The sequence below is a fragment of the Littorina saxatilis genome, linkage group LG7, assembly GCF_037325665.1.
Source record: "Littorina saxatilis isolate snail1 linkage group LG7, US_GU_Lsax_2.0, whole genome shotgun sequence".
NCBI lineage: Eukaryota > Metazoa > Mollusca > Gastropoda > Littorinimorpha > Littorinidae > Littorina > Littorina saxatilis.
Window position 1 is genome coordinate 49,790,036 of NC_090251.1, and position 14,668 is coordinate 49,804,703.

A 14,668-nucleotide genomic window follows, 5' to 3' on the forward strand; every position below is an offset into this window, starting at 1 on the left:
TTCCCACGTCAAATCTACTGCACTTTCTTTTGCTTTGCTCTTTATCGTCTCTTCCAACCTCTCACCCACCCACCCCCCCCCCCTCCTACCCTGTCCCCATCATCACTGTTCCATTATTATGTATACACTCTCACTCTTGCACGCCTCATTATCGCCACCAATACTATCCCCTCTTGCTCTTAATTCTCTCTCTCATCTCTCTCTCTCATCTCTCTCTCTCTCTCTCTCTCTCTCTCTCTCTCTCTCTCTCTCTCTCTCTCTCTTCCACACACAAACACACTCCCCCTAGTCGATCCTCCTCCCATCATAACGAGGAGGGATGGAGAGAGAAGACGTAGTCGTTCCTCTTCCCATCATAAGACCATAAACACCCCTCATCACCCTACCCCTACCCCTCCATCTTCTCCATCATCTCTCCTCTCATCATAACACCATCTCGAATACCTGTCATTTCGTCCACTCTGTCAGTCAGTCAGCTCGTCGCCGTAAAGTCAACGTTTGAAGGATGATGATTTTGTTTGATTGGTTTTCGCGTGTCTCGCGTTCAGGAAGCGTGACGCTGTTGATACCTGTAAGTAGGGATAAGAAAGCTAGTGTCATTAAAGGCACACACCTTCCTGTCAAAACAGTTCGGCTTATCGACTCAGATCTGGTCAGTCTTTTGCACTGGATAAGACCACCCAATCCATTTGGACACCTACCAAAAATCATCAGCCGGACCGCTTCCTTTATAAAGAGGGATTTTCTTGATCAACTAAGAAACAAAAATGGTAATTCTTGATTCAAAATTTTGAAATATTAACAGTCTGTGGTGTTTTTTTCCCCCCTATCAGTTAAATTGTAGACTTGACACTAGTTCCAGGAAAGAAGTTAATTATTCAAACACTTCCCACTGTGCAAAGAAAGTAGCCTCCAGGCTGTTCATTTTTATATTTAGTCAAGTTTTGACTAAATATTTTAACATCGAGGGGGAATCGAAACGAGGGTCGTGGTGTATGTGCGTGTGTCTGTGTGTCTGTGTGTCTGTGTGTGTGTGTGTGTGTGTGTGTAGAGCGATTCAGACTAAACTACTGGACCGATCTTTATGAAATTTGACATGAGAGTTCCTGGGTATGAAATCCCCGAACGTTGTTTTCATTTTTTTGATAAATGTCTTTGATGACGTCATATCCGGCTTTTCGTGAAAGTTGAGGCGGCACTGTCACGCCATCATTTTTCAACCAAATTGGTTGAAATTTTGGTCAAGTAATCTTCGACGAAGCCCGGACTTCGGTATTGCATTTCAGCTTGGTGGCTTAAAAATTAATTAATGACTTTGGTCATTAAAAATCGGAAAATTGTAAAAAAAAAAAAAAAATTTATAAAATGATCCAAATGTACGTTTATCTTATTTTCCATCATTTGCTGATTCCAAAAACATATACATATGTTATATTCGGATTAAAAACAAGCTCTGAAAATTAAATATATAAAAATTATTATCAAAATTAAATTGTCGAAATCAATTTAAAAACACTTTCATCTTATTTCTTGTTGGTTCCTGATTCCAAAAACATATAGATATGATATGTTTGGATTAAAAACACGCTCAGAAAGTTAAAACAAAGAGAGGTACAGAAAAGCGTGATATCCTTCTTAGCGCAACTACTACCCCGCTCTTCTTGTCAATTTCACTGCCTTTGCCATGAGCGGTGGACTGACGATGCTACGAGTATACGGTCTTGCTGAAAAATGGCATTGCGTTCAGTTTCTTTCTGTCTTCTTCTTCTTCTTGGCGTTCGCAGAGGTTACACAATCAGTCCAGCACTGGTGATAGTTTCTTTCTGTGAGTTCGACAGCTACTTGACTAAATATTGTATTTTCGCCTTACGCGACTTGTTTCTATGTATCCACGTGGAGGTATATGGTCTTATTCGATGTGAAAGCCTTGGCACATCTTTGACGGCGAGCCGGATCGTTAACTCGTCCTAGACTCTGGCTCTAAGCGTTACCTCAGGCCACGGAACGTTGCATTAGTAGGTCCGTAAGTGTGACCACCCAGCAGCTTTAAGTGTGTGACACGTGAGACCCTCCAAGCGTTCCATCTCTTGTGGCATGCAGTGATTTACTGTTAAGAGCTTATGACTCCACTAAATGACAATCAATCCAGTTTTGAAGTGTTGGCCATGTGAGAAGTTTGAGTTTATCTGCCTATCAGATAAAATCGAAGAAATGTTGAATTCAATTTAGCAGTAGTAGGTTTCAAATGACATGACACCATGCCTCCAACTCGCATGCATGCGTAGCGTTGGCAATGTTATTGAAATGATAGGAAGCCTATCATCGAAGGGGGTAAAAAAAATTTTTAAAAAGATAGTGGAAGAAAGAGGAGAGGCACACATGTTTTGTGTTTCTGCACGATTTGCTTTAGATGGCTTTTTTTCTTTCTTCAAATGAGTGCTATTTTGGTGCAAACAACACTGACTAAATATACAGCCTTTCTTGACATTTGTATTGGGCACTGTTTGTGTTTGAATACAATTATATTGAACGAGAAAATGTTGATCATAAGCTAACTCTGACAAACGTTCAGAAATAACTAGAGTTTGGAATGTAGCGCACACCTGTAACTCGTGCACACGCACACACACACACACACACACGCACACACGCACGCACGCACACACGCACACACACACACACACACACACACACACACACACACACACACACACACATACCTGCCTGTGATTTCAGTAACTGATTATGATGACAGATCATCAAGAGCAAAGAAAATCAGCTGAAATCATCACAAAATCTAAATCAAATGAGGGACGTAAGCACTCCAAATGCATACGACATGATCAACAAGATTAAAGGTCCTTGTCTACATTTTTATACCGAAATCGCCATTTGACCATTAAAATGCTGAGTCTATTATCTACAAATATCAACAATACACCCCCTTTCAATCAGGAGAGACGAAGCCAGTGTAGCCGTTTGAAAATTCATTGTAGTATTCCAGCGTAGTACTCATAGTAGGATATCCTTATTTGGAAAATGCCAAGCGCAAAATTCCTCTCAAATCCCGTGCGTTTCGTGCGTTTAAAAAAAAGCGTGGACAGCTCTCCAGTGTCAAACTGTTGCTGCACTTGTTTGGGCGTGGCTATAAGCATAGTGACATGAATTTGATTGGTCAGTATTTTTAGGCAAAGCACATGTTCTCGGCAAACAGAAAACAAAATATTGGAAGCGTGAGTCACGCTACCCAAAAATAAAAAAAATTTTGACATATATTTTTTTTTCTATAACTTTTTTCCCCATGGTTCATTCATCATTTGACATAATTTTGTATCGAAATCTAACCATAAGATTATTGAAAAAAAGCAAAAATGTAGACGACCACCTTTAAGTGAGAGTTATGGTGAGCCAATCTCGTGGCACCCGAGAAGAAGCCTTTTAAAACTTTAGAACTTCAGAACTTTATTACATAAGGATAAAGGTTTTAGGCTTAGCCTAATCTTCCAACCTGTCCTTGGAACATATACAGAGAATAATTGTAAACAAAAGCAAAGACTGCGCACATACCTCATCAAAGTATTAAACTAATAAAACATCAAAATAATGGTCGAGTATAAACATAAAAAATATTGAACTCACAAAGTCATATAAAGCAAAACCAGACACAAACAAACGTAAATGTTTTTTTGAAATAGCAAGAACGATACACGAGTTTCTGGTGCGCGCTGTAGTCCAAAATCTAGTTGTTTCTGAAAGAAAGAAAAAGTTTTAACAAAATGAATGAGAATGAAGGTCGCTTGTTCATTTCAATGCTTTTTATTCTCTCAGTTGTCAGGAAATGTGTTACGTATTATAACTGTATTGTGTTTGTACGTCTCGTATTCGTTAAGAGCGCTAACTGACCTTTCTTTTTCAGATCCTGAAATGTTTAAATCCAACAATTACAACATAAACAACAACAGGTGCTGTCGTTGTTACTCTTAAGTACCCTAGATTCTGAAAGCGATTGAAAAAAGGATATGTGTGTGTGTGTGTGTGTGTGTGTGTGTGTGTGTGTGTGTGTGTGTGTGTGTGTGTGTGTGTGTGTGTGTGTGTGTGTGAATACGAATACGAATACGAATACGAATAAACTTTATTGTCATGAAACGTAGTGTTTATAAGACACGGGAAGATAAATAACCAAATGATTACATTGTTTCTTTTTTTTGGAAGCAATTATATACAAATTCTCCCAATTTAGTTTGTACTTTGTCTACTTGCAAAAGTTGACTTGGTACATCATATGAATATATAGGTCGATTAATTTCACTCATGAAAGATTTTCGTAATTGGTTGTTTTCTATGCAGTTATCTAGAAAATGTATTTCATCTTCTATTACTCCACATGTTTCACATAATCTATTTTCCCTAGGTGTATTGCTGTATCTACCAGTTTCAATTTTCAGGTCGTGGGCACTTATTCTCAGTTTACACAACGATTGTTTATATTTTCTTTGTTTTATGCATAACAGATATGGTTCCGTTTTATAATTTGTTACTATTTTTTGATAAAAATTTAACTTTGGTGAACTTCTTATTTGACCTTTCCAGAATTGTATATATTGGAGTTCCAATTTTTGACATATAACATATTTTAACCTTTTGACATTAAAAGTGGATTGATTTTTCCACACATGATCTAATCCAATGACTTGTAACAATTGTTTTACAAATGATATCCATGGATATGTTTCACTGCCTTTGGTGTACATATGATTATATACTTTGCTCAGATGAGATGTTTGTGGAAGATCCAATATGTGTAACCAGTACGCAATGATATTACATATTATTGTAATGCTAACTGGGAATCTTCCTAATTCTCCTAGTACTGGTACTACCATAGTTTTCTTATGTACCCCAAGAATTTGTTTACAGAATTTTGAATGAACTTTTTCATGTTGATATTTACAAGTCATGCATTCTTTAAACATTTTTGATAAATCTAATAGTTCATTTGTATTAATCTGGTGTGGAAACCAGATTTCTGCACCATATGTTGATATTGGTGAAATCAAACTATCATACAATTGTAACATAACTTTTATGTTGATATCAGTTTTACGGAACGTTCGACGTAAAGCATGAAGTGCTTTGTTTGCTTGTTTGCTCAGATGATCTTGTGCTCTATTTAGATTGCCATTTTTATGTAGTACAACTCCCAAATATTTATATTCTTCAGCTGTTTGAATAATGTCTTCTCCACAATGAAAATATATTGGCACCTTTGGATCTATTTTTGAAAATACTATTACTTTGGTTTTGTCTCTGTTTATCTGTAATCCCCATTTTTGGCAATACTCATATAAGTAATCTAGTTTCCGCTGTAGGCCTTTCTTTGTAGATGAAAAAATAACTAAATCATCAGCATATAAAAGACATGAAATTCGATCATTAGAATGAGTTTCAATTTTGGGGGAATCATTATCCAACAAGTTTTGTGTAATATCATTTATGAATATGTTGAATAAGGTTGGGCTTAATGTATTGCCCTGATGTACTCCTTTTTCACAATTAGTTCCCTACTGTATCCATCAGAGGATTGTACACAAACTGTGGCATCAGAATATATATATATTGTAGATAATGTGAAAACATTATCCTGTTATTCCTATTCGATTTAATTTTACTAGCAATGCATCATGCCATACATTATCAAATGCTTTTTGAAAGTCAACAAAACACCCATACAACCTGCCATTTCTTAATTTTAGGGCTTGATCTGCAAGTTTCTTAATAATGAATATTTGATCTGTTGTTCTATTGTTTTGTCTGAAACCAGCTTGCTCTGGAATCAATTTATTTTCCCTTTCTAAAAATGCGTTTATTCTTATATTGATGATAGTGCTGAAAACTTTCCCCAGTGTACTAGCTAATGTTATTCCACGATAATTGTTTGTATCTGTTGGACAACCGCCTTTGTATAATGGAATATTTACACCATTCTTCCAATTTGTTGGATACACGCCTGTCATAAATACGATATTAAATATTTTGTGTATAAGTGCTATCAAATTTGGAAGACTCGCTTTAATCATTTCATTAGTGATTCCATCTTTTCCTGGAGATTATTTGACTCGCATGCGAAGCAAAAGTGAGTCTATGTACTCACCCGAGTCGTCCGTCCGGACGTCCGTCCGGAAAACTTTAACGTTGGATATTTCTTGGACACTATTCAGTCTATCAGTACCAAATTTGGCAAGATGGTGTATGATGACAAGGCCCCAAAAAACATACATAGCATCTTGACCTTGCTTCAAGGTCAAGGTCACAGGGGCCATAAATGTTGTCTAAAAAACAGCTATTTTTCACATTTTTCACATTTTCTCTGAAGTTTTTGAGATTCAATACCTCACCTATATATGATATATAGGGCAAAGTAAGCCCCATCTTTTGATACCAGTTTGGTTTACCTTGCTTCAAGGTCAAGGTCACAGGAGCTCTTCAAAGTTGGATTGTATACATATTTTGAAGTGACCTTGACCCTGAACTATGGAAGATAACTGTTTCAAACTTAAAAATTATGTGGGGCACATGTTATGCTTTCATCATGAGACACATTTGGTCACATATGATCAAGGTCAAGGTCACTTTGACCCTTATGAAATGTGACCAAAATAAGGTAGTGAACCACTAAAAGTGACCATATCTCATGGTAGAAAGAGCCAATAAGCACCATTGTACTTCCTATGTCTTGAATTAACAGCTTTGTGTTGCATGACCTTGGATGACCTTGACTTTGGGTCAAGGTCACATGTATTTTGGTAGGAAAAATATGTAAAGCAGTTCTTAGTGTATGATGTCATTGCTAGGTTTAGTTATTTGACCTTGACCCTGAAGGTCAAGGTCATGTAAAGGTCAAGGTCAAGCATGTGAGTCGTATGGGCTTTGCCCTTCTTGTTATTCTTTTGATGATAACATGCATCTTTAATTTCTTTGTCTGAAATTGTTCTATCCAATATTGATAAAGAATTGTAGTGACACATTTTTATATCGTTTAGTTCCTGATTTATCTTTTCTCTCTGTTCTTGCATCACCTGAGTTTCTGTCCCAATTAGTTTTTCAAGATGAGACATCCGTTTTGAAGTATTTATATGGTGAGTTTTAGTATTTCTCTCACCCATTGTTTGTAAATCCTTTAAGATTTTCCATGCAGTGTTTGGATCTTTATTAAAATCATCATTTAATTTATTTACCAATACATCTTTAAATTTACGTTTCTTTGACTTTATCAAACTATTGTAAATTTTACGTTTTGCAAAGTATTTTTGTTGTAAATACTTATTAAATGGTTGTCTATTTAAAGCGTTAAGTATTGATTTTATATCTTTTTTGTATTTATGACAATCTTTATCAAACCATTTTTTATTCGCTTTTTTTCTATTCTTTTGTATTTTAATATTTCTGTTGAGGCTTATATCTGCAGCTGATTTTATAATCCCTGTCATTTCGTTGACCATCCAATTTATTTCATTAGAAGGCAGTGATTCGTTTATGATATTGTTGTTTATATTATTTTGCCAAATTAACAATCTGATCCTTTATCCATGGTAGATTAATTGCTTTTATGAATTTTACTTCTGATAAATCATCCCATCTGTATTCTGTTTTTGTTTCATTGTCACTTGGTAATGAATTTAAAGAATTGGAATTTTTAGACAAGATTTTGCTTTTCTTCATAAGTCCGGATATAAATATATCCAATTCTATTTGACAATGATCTGAGTAATCATTGAGGGGATGAACTTTCATTCTAAGAACGTCTTGTTTTCTGTTTTTTGAACAAATAAAGTAATCCACAACACTACTACCATGTTGATTAAAGCATGTAAATTGTCCATTCAGATCTCCCAAAGTCCTCCCTTTTAAAATGTATAAACTATTATCTATGCACATTGATATCAACCTCCTTCTAATTTTGTGTATTGAGTTATCCATTGATATTCGATTGTGTAAATAATCAAACATATAATTCTTCGGTAAATGATATGAACTGCTATCACTGTCCATTGTTATGTAATCTGCAGCCTGAGATGTTCTAGCATTGAAATCACCGCACAAAATGATGTCACCTTTTGTTGCAAATTCTTCAATGTTTTCTTCTAGTCTGTCCCAAATATCCAAGCTGTTGTCTTTTCCAAACGAAGAAGTCAGAGGAGGAATATACACACATCCAATAAAAAAAAGTTACTATTGGCTTGCACATCTCGTATTTTTATCCAAACCATATCACAATTACTTCTTGGTAAAATGCTAACACATTGTCGTAAATGTTCTTTGATAAATAAGGATATTCCTCCAGATGTACTTGAAGCATTTTTTCTTTTCATTCTTGTGTAGTGTACACCAGGTGCGAAGTTTGGTATGTGAACATTCTTTGCATTGTCTCTACCTAAATGTGTTTCTTGTAGGAAGATGATGTCATATTTATCAAATTCTTCTCTGATTTCCGGAAGTTCCAGTTTGTTTGTTTTTAATCCATCAATGGTTTCTCTGTATCCTTTTACATTCCATGACAATATTTTAAGTAATTGTTTTGACATTGTTTATCACAAAATCACACAACAAATTGCAAAACGATTTTAAAATTCAAAAATGAAAACTTTGTTTCAGATATTTTTGATGTAAATTGAACAATGGATTTAGTGGTTCAGCAAATTCATTTCCAGGCTTGTTTTACGTTTGTGTAATGTTAGGCGAGAGAGTTAATATCTCCAGTACCCTTGCCTTCGTGAGCTCATGTTTCCTCTGTTGTCATAATGTAAATGTTGATTGTAGTCAACTCTGTATGAGTTCTCATCTTGTCTTGTGTATCTCTCCCTGTTGTGTGGCAAATACCTGTTCCTTCTCGTGTTGTTTTCGTCGTACCATGATCTGTAACTCCTGTATTTTTCCAAAGATTGTTCTCTTTTGAAGAAGGGAGTGTCATTGTACTGACCTCTGTTGATGTTTGAAGAATCAAAAGGACGATTTCTAATTGGATGCTTGTCAATCTCATGGTGGTTTACATAGGCATTGTTCCGTCTGATGCCGATTGTATTTCGGGTTCCCAGTTGTTGTTTTTTGATGTCATTATATCCTCTTCTTTGTTCTGGGCTTGGTCTTTGTCCCGTTCTTGAGTAGTAGCTTCCATGTTGTATCTTGCTTTTGTTGTACAGGCTTTGCTTCCGTTTGTTATTTTTGGGGACTTCCCAGAGCATCTGGTTTATGTGACGTCCGATGTTTGCTGCGATGATACTGGAACCTTTACTGTTTGGGTGTACTTCATCACGATGATACTGGAACCTTTACTGTTTGGGTGTACTTCATCACGATGATACTGGAACCTTTACTGTTTGGGTGTACTTCATCACGATGATACTGGAACCTTTACTGTTTGGGTGTACTTCATCACGATGATACTGGAACCTTTACTGTTTGGGTGTACTTCATCACGATGATACTGGAACCTTTACTGTTTGGGTGTACTTCATCACGATGATACTGGAACCTTTACTGTTTGTGTGTACTTCAACACGATGATACTGGAACCTTTACTGTTTGGGTGTACTTCATCACGATGATACTGGAACCTTTACTGTTTGGGTGTACTTCATCACGATGATGCTGGAACCTTTACTGTTTGGGTGTACTTCATCACGATGATACTGGAACCTTTACTGTTTGGGTGTACTTCATCACGATGATACTGGAACCTTTACTGTTTGGGTGTACTTCATCACGATGATACTGGAACCTTTACTGTGTGGGTGTACTTCATCACGATGATACTGGAACCTTTACTGTTTGGGTGTACTTCATCACGATGATACTGGAACCTTTACTGTTTGGGTGTACTTCATCACGGAGATGTATTTCAGGTCTCATTGTGTCATGTCCTATGAAGGATACATTGTCTTCTTCATGTAGTTGCATGAATAACATGCAGTTTAAGAGTTTTCCTTGTTTCTGTAGTTCTGTACTTTTAGTGGTGCAGACCTTGCTGATGGCAACTCGACAGTTAGGATGTTTTTTTCTGATATTTTTTACAGCGTGAACAATCTTTTCTGATGTTGAGAGTGCATCTGAGCTTCTGAGATCATTTAATCCGACGTGGATGACAACAACTTCTGTGTTTTGGTTGATTTCTAAGTCTTTTTCTAGTTCTTTGGTTGTTGATGTTTTGATCTTTTTTGCGTTGAACCCATACCCTTCTCCGAGCCTGTCTGGATCCACCTCTGTCAAAATGGAGTACCGGCACCGTTGGCCTAGTGGTAAGGCGTCCGCCCCGTGATCGGGAGGTCGTGGGTTCGAACCCCGGCCGGGTCATACCTAAGACTTTAAAATTGGCAATCTAGTGGCTGCTCCGCCTGGCGTCTGGCATTATGGGGTTAGTGCTAGGACTGGTTGGTCCGGTGTCAGAATAATGTGACTGGGTAAGACATGAAGCCTGTGCTGCGACTTCTGTCTTGTGTGTGGCGCACGTTATATGTCAAAGCAGCACCGCCCTGATATGGCTCTTCGTGGTCGGCTGGGCGTTAAGCAAACAAACAAACAAACAAACAAACAAACAAAATGGAGTCATGATAAATCAACACATTGGGTCTTTTATCTTCGTCTTCTGACTCATCATTCTTGCTGCATGAAGAATCTGATTCTGTATCTTGGATGGAAATGAAAGAATACAGGTTTTCATTCTTTGTTTGAGTTTTGGAAAGATCTTTGGTTATTTTGATGCTATCCTGTTTTCTTGGTTTTTTTTCTGATGTTTGTTTGGTATCATTCTTTGGTTTTGGCGTAGAAGTGAAAGTTTTTGTTTGTACTGCTTCACTGTATAATTTTTTCTTGACATCTGGCCTATGGATGTTACCATTTTCTTCTGGTGTGGATTTTTCATCACTGCAGCTATTTGAACCGATTGGAGAAGTTGTTTCATTGACAACTGTCGTGTTTTCCATGGTTTTGTTTTTTGATGTGGTAGCGTCTTTTGTTTGTTTAAACTTTTTTCCCAAAGAACGATGGGGTCAGTGAACGTTTGATCATCATCGGAGAAGATACGATCGAAACTTCTGTTTTTGAAGGGGTTTGTTTCTTGATTTCAACTTCATCTTCTGTGTTGGTTGAAACACTTACAGTTTTGTGCTTGTTACTTTGTTTTTCATGTAGATCTGCCACTGTAAGTGCCAGGTTTTGGACAGATGTTTCCAAATTGATCAAAGTCGTGGTCACTTTCTGTTCTAGTGCTTGAATCATGTTTTCTAGAACAAGTCTCGGCGCGTCGTCATTTTTCAGAGTGACGTCATTCGTTTGCATGAGGGGGTTCTTTTTCTGTTCATTGTTGAGGATATATACTCAATCAAGTTTTCGTCGTGGAAATCGGTTTCACTACAATGTTCACAGGTATATCTTCTTTGTGATTTAACAAAAATACAAATATGATACACTGGAAGTTCGCTGCAACCGTAGTGTACTTTTCTTGAGCATACACAGCATCTTAATGTTCTCTCCGTGTTCGCTTTGTCGCCGCAAAAGCATAATCTTTCTGGTTTGTTTTTATCACAAGCTAGGAACAGACGGAAAAATCCGAACAAAAGTAAATGACGTCAAAGTCAAAGAATTTTCCGTCTGTTCCTAGCTTGTCAGTGAAGACCTGACGTGAGTAAGCTTACCCAAAACGTCTTTGTTCTTTATTCTCATTGCAGCTGTGAAATAATCAGTCTTGTGTCTCGGTCGTGTAGGTACAGAGTTTGTTTCTGCAATCATTGTGTTCGTGTTGATGACGGCTTCATAAGAAAAAATAATTTTAAAAAAACGCTCGCGCTGGACCCGAGTACTCTTCAGACTGGCTCGCTCCCCCAGTATGAACGTTTTTGTCTTGTGCACGTTTAAGACCAAGTGATTGATCTGTGTGAATTACAGGCATTCCCTTTGCTATATAAATACATTGCATGCGAGCCGAGGATGTGCGTGGTGACTGGCCTTTCTCTTTTATTTGATCACAGTGAAAATGCACACACACATTCACACACACACACACACACACTCTCTCTCCCTCACTCCCTCTCTCTCTCTTTCTTACACACACACACACACACACACACACACACGAGTACAGACACATGCACGCGCACACACACACACACACACACACAAACACTCACACACACACACAAACACACACACACACAAACAAACAGTAACACTAACACATGTGCACAAAATGAACACACACACACCGCGCGAGAGAAAAAGACGTCAAAGACTTTTGACCGTGACGTAATCTTTTTTATGACGCTATATTTCTCGTCAATGTGTGACGAGTTCGGCTGTTCTATCAGACTGCCTGGCTGGCTGTGGCGCCGCAAATTCCTCCCACCGCCAAGTCGGTTTTTTTGTGGTTTATTTCGCATTTAGGTCCCAGGTAACATTATGAAGTTTTAATACGATCAATCGGACCTATTATCAAGTTAGTGTATCAACTTTTGAACGAACTGCGCCCAGTAGTTTCCCAGCAATAAGCTGTTAAGTGGAGAAAGACACACAGACACACAATTAAAGTCTGCTGAGCCCTTGTACTAGCGTACTCGGGGATAAGCGAATCTATCGCGAGGAAGACGTTTATGTACAAATCACCGAACCCAACCCATTTTTTGGGGTGCGTATCGCTGCATTTTTCTGAAGAATAAACTGCATGTGGTTAATTTCATCCGTTTAATGCTTGTCGAAACATATCTGATCACAGATGAGGTCGCAGTTTGTAGGTTGAATCTATGAATCGGCCAGAGATAGATCTGCATTTCTGGTCAGAAACCAACATTCACACCACAGACATTCCAAACATTTATATTTATTGAGCGAGCCAGTCTGAAGAGTACTCGGGTCCAGCGCGAGCGTTAGTCTTTGTTAAATGTGTGTGTGTGTGTGTGTGTGTGTGTGTGTGTGTGTGTGTGTGTGTGTGTGTGAATAAATGAATGAATATATGTGTGTGAATGCAAGTGTGCACGGGTATAGCATTTCACAATCCGATGTGGGGATTTTTACGTGTCCGGCTCTTTCAAGATTTAATCTCGAATTGTGTTAATGTTGCCTAGGGTATGATTATTTGGCGACTGTTCATTTTTTATAGTTAGTGATATGCGTGGTTCTTTTCACCTTAATTGAACGATAGACAGACTCAAATGGATCGACAGAAAGAATAAATACTGGAAGCAACTGGACGAACACAACTACAATGAGTGAAAAACGGCTTTAATTTTCGTTACTCATCTTTATGCATCGACGTACTCGGCGCTACAGGTCAAGGATCAGGTATTTAGAGTTTGATCTTGCCGAATGTGCGGCTGTAAAGTTCTCGGAGTGTTTATACACGACGTCGGTGATGAAGATGATGTCTTTAACGTCTTGACGATGATGATGATGTCCTTGATGTCTTGACGATGTGGCGAACGGTGTTGATGATGGTCTTGACGATGAAGTGAACGACGATGATGATGCCCTTGATGTCTTGGCGATGAGGTGAACGAATCGATGATATCTGTTCTATATCACGGTCCCATCTCTCTCTACAGTTGGCGTCCAATCCACATCCAGCGTTCATCTACACGAGCATCTAAACTAACATCTTTCTAATCATTCTGACCGTTATTTACAACCAACGGAATTTTGGATCTCGTCCAACTGCTTCGCGTTTGAAACACACAAAACAGATGAACGTAGGGATGAAAATGTGCCGCTCTTCTTCTGAAATGAAGAACGATATTATTGCTTCCTTTTTTCCTACTTTAGCAGTTTCTTACATGCATAATTCAGGTTTGTGAAAATTAACTGATCTTGGTGAATGGACTCAAAGTAAAACTCTACGCTACGAATATAGGCCTTCGCACGTGTCTCAAAACAATTCAATAAAACAATTTTTCCATACATATTTTAACGCGAAGTACAAAAGACAAACATCTCAAGTCTTTATTGATAGAAATCACTTAAGGGTGTCACCCATGGTAATAAAATCCAATGTTACTATAATGCGTAACACACGCCCTTGGAAAGGAAGATTTTATATAATCTATGAACATGCATAATAGTTACATGAATAATATATGTGTATAACATTCTAATAGTTGTTTCCGTGGACATATGATCAGAATTCCCTTCACAATCAGGTAGTATCTCTGAGTTGTGACGACCATTGCCATGGTCTCCCTTAGTTCATGGTAGCACGGCTGAGGTAGTCCGCTCCATTGTTGTCTTTGCCGGGAATGATCTTCACGGTGAAGACGTACGGTTGAAGTTGCAATGCCCAGCGCATCAGTCTGGCATTGGTTGGTTTCATCCGCTGTAGATACTGAAGAGGCTGATGGTCCGTCTCCAGTATGAAATGTCTCCCGTAGAGATAACGTTCACATTTCTGGATTCCCCAGACGGTCGCTAAACATTCTTTCTCTACGGTGGCATATTTCTGTTCTGTCTCTGACAGCTTCTTGCTGGCGTACGCGATCGGCTGCAGACCTTCTCCCTTGTCTTGAAGTAGAACAGCTCCCATTTCTTTGTCTGAAGCATCAGTTCTGAGGATGTATGGGAGTGTATGGTCTGGCATCTGGATGATCGGTTGTTCAGCTAGCTTGGCTTTCAGTGTGTCGAACGCCATCTGACA

At 38.0% G+C, this 14,668-nt stretch overlaps 1 long non-coding RNA gene across 1 annotated transcript; it reads left to right on the forward strand.

Annotated features, from left to right (window-relative positions):
- Positions 1–4,050: 4,050 nt before the first annotated feature.
- LOC138971706 (uncharacterized) lies at positions 4,051–5,430 on the forward strand. The gene is made up of 2 exons (XR_011457348.1): positions 4,051–5,303; positions 5,370–5,430. It is a non-coding gene; the product is annotated as an uncharacterized lncRNA (long non-coding RNA).
- The last annotated feature ends 9,238 nt before the right edge of the window (positions 5,431–14,668 follow it).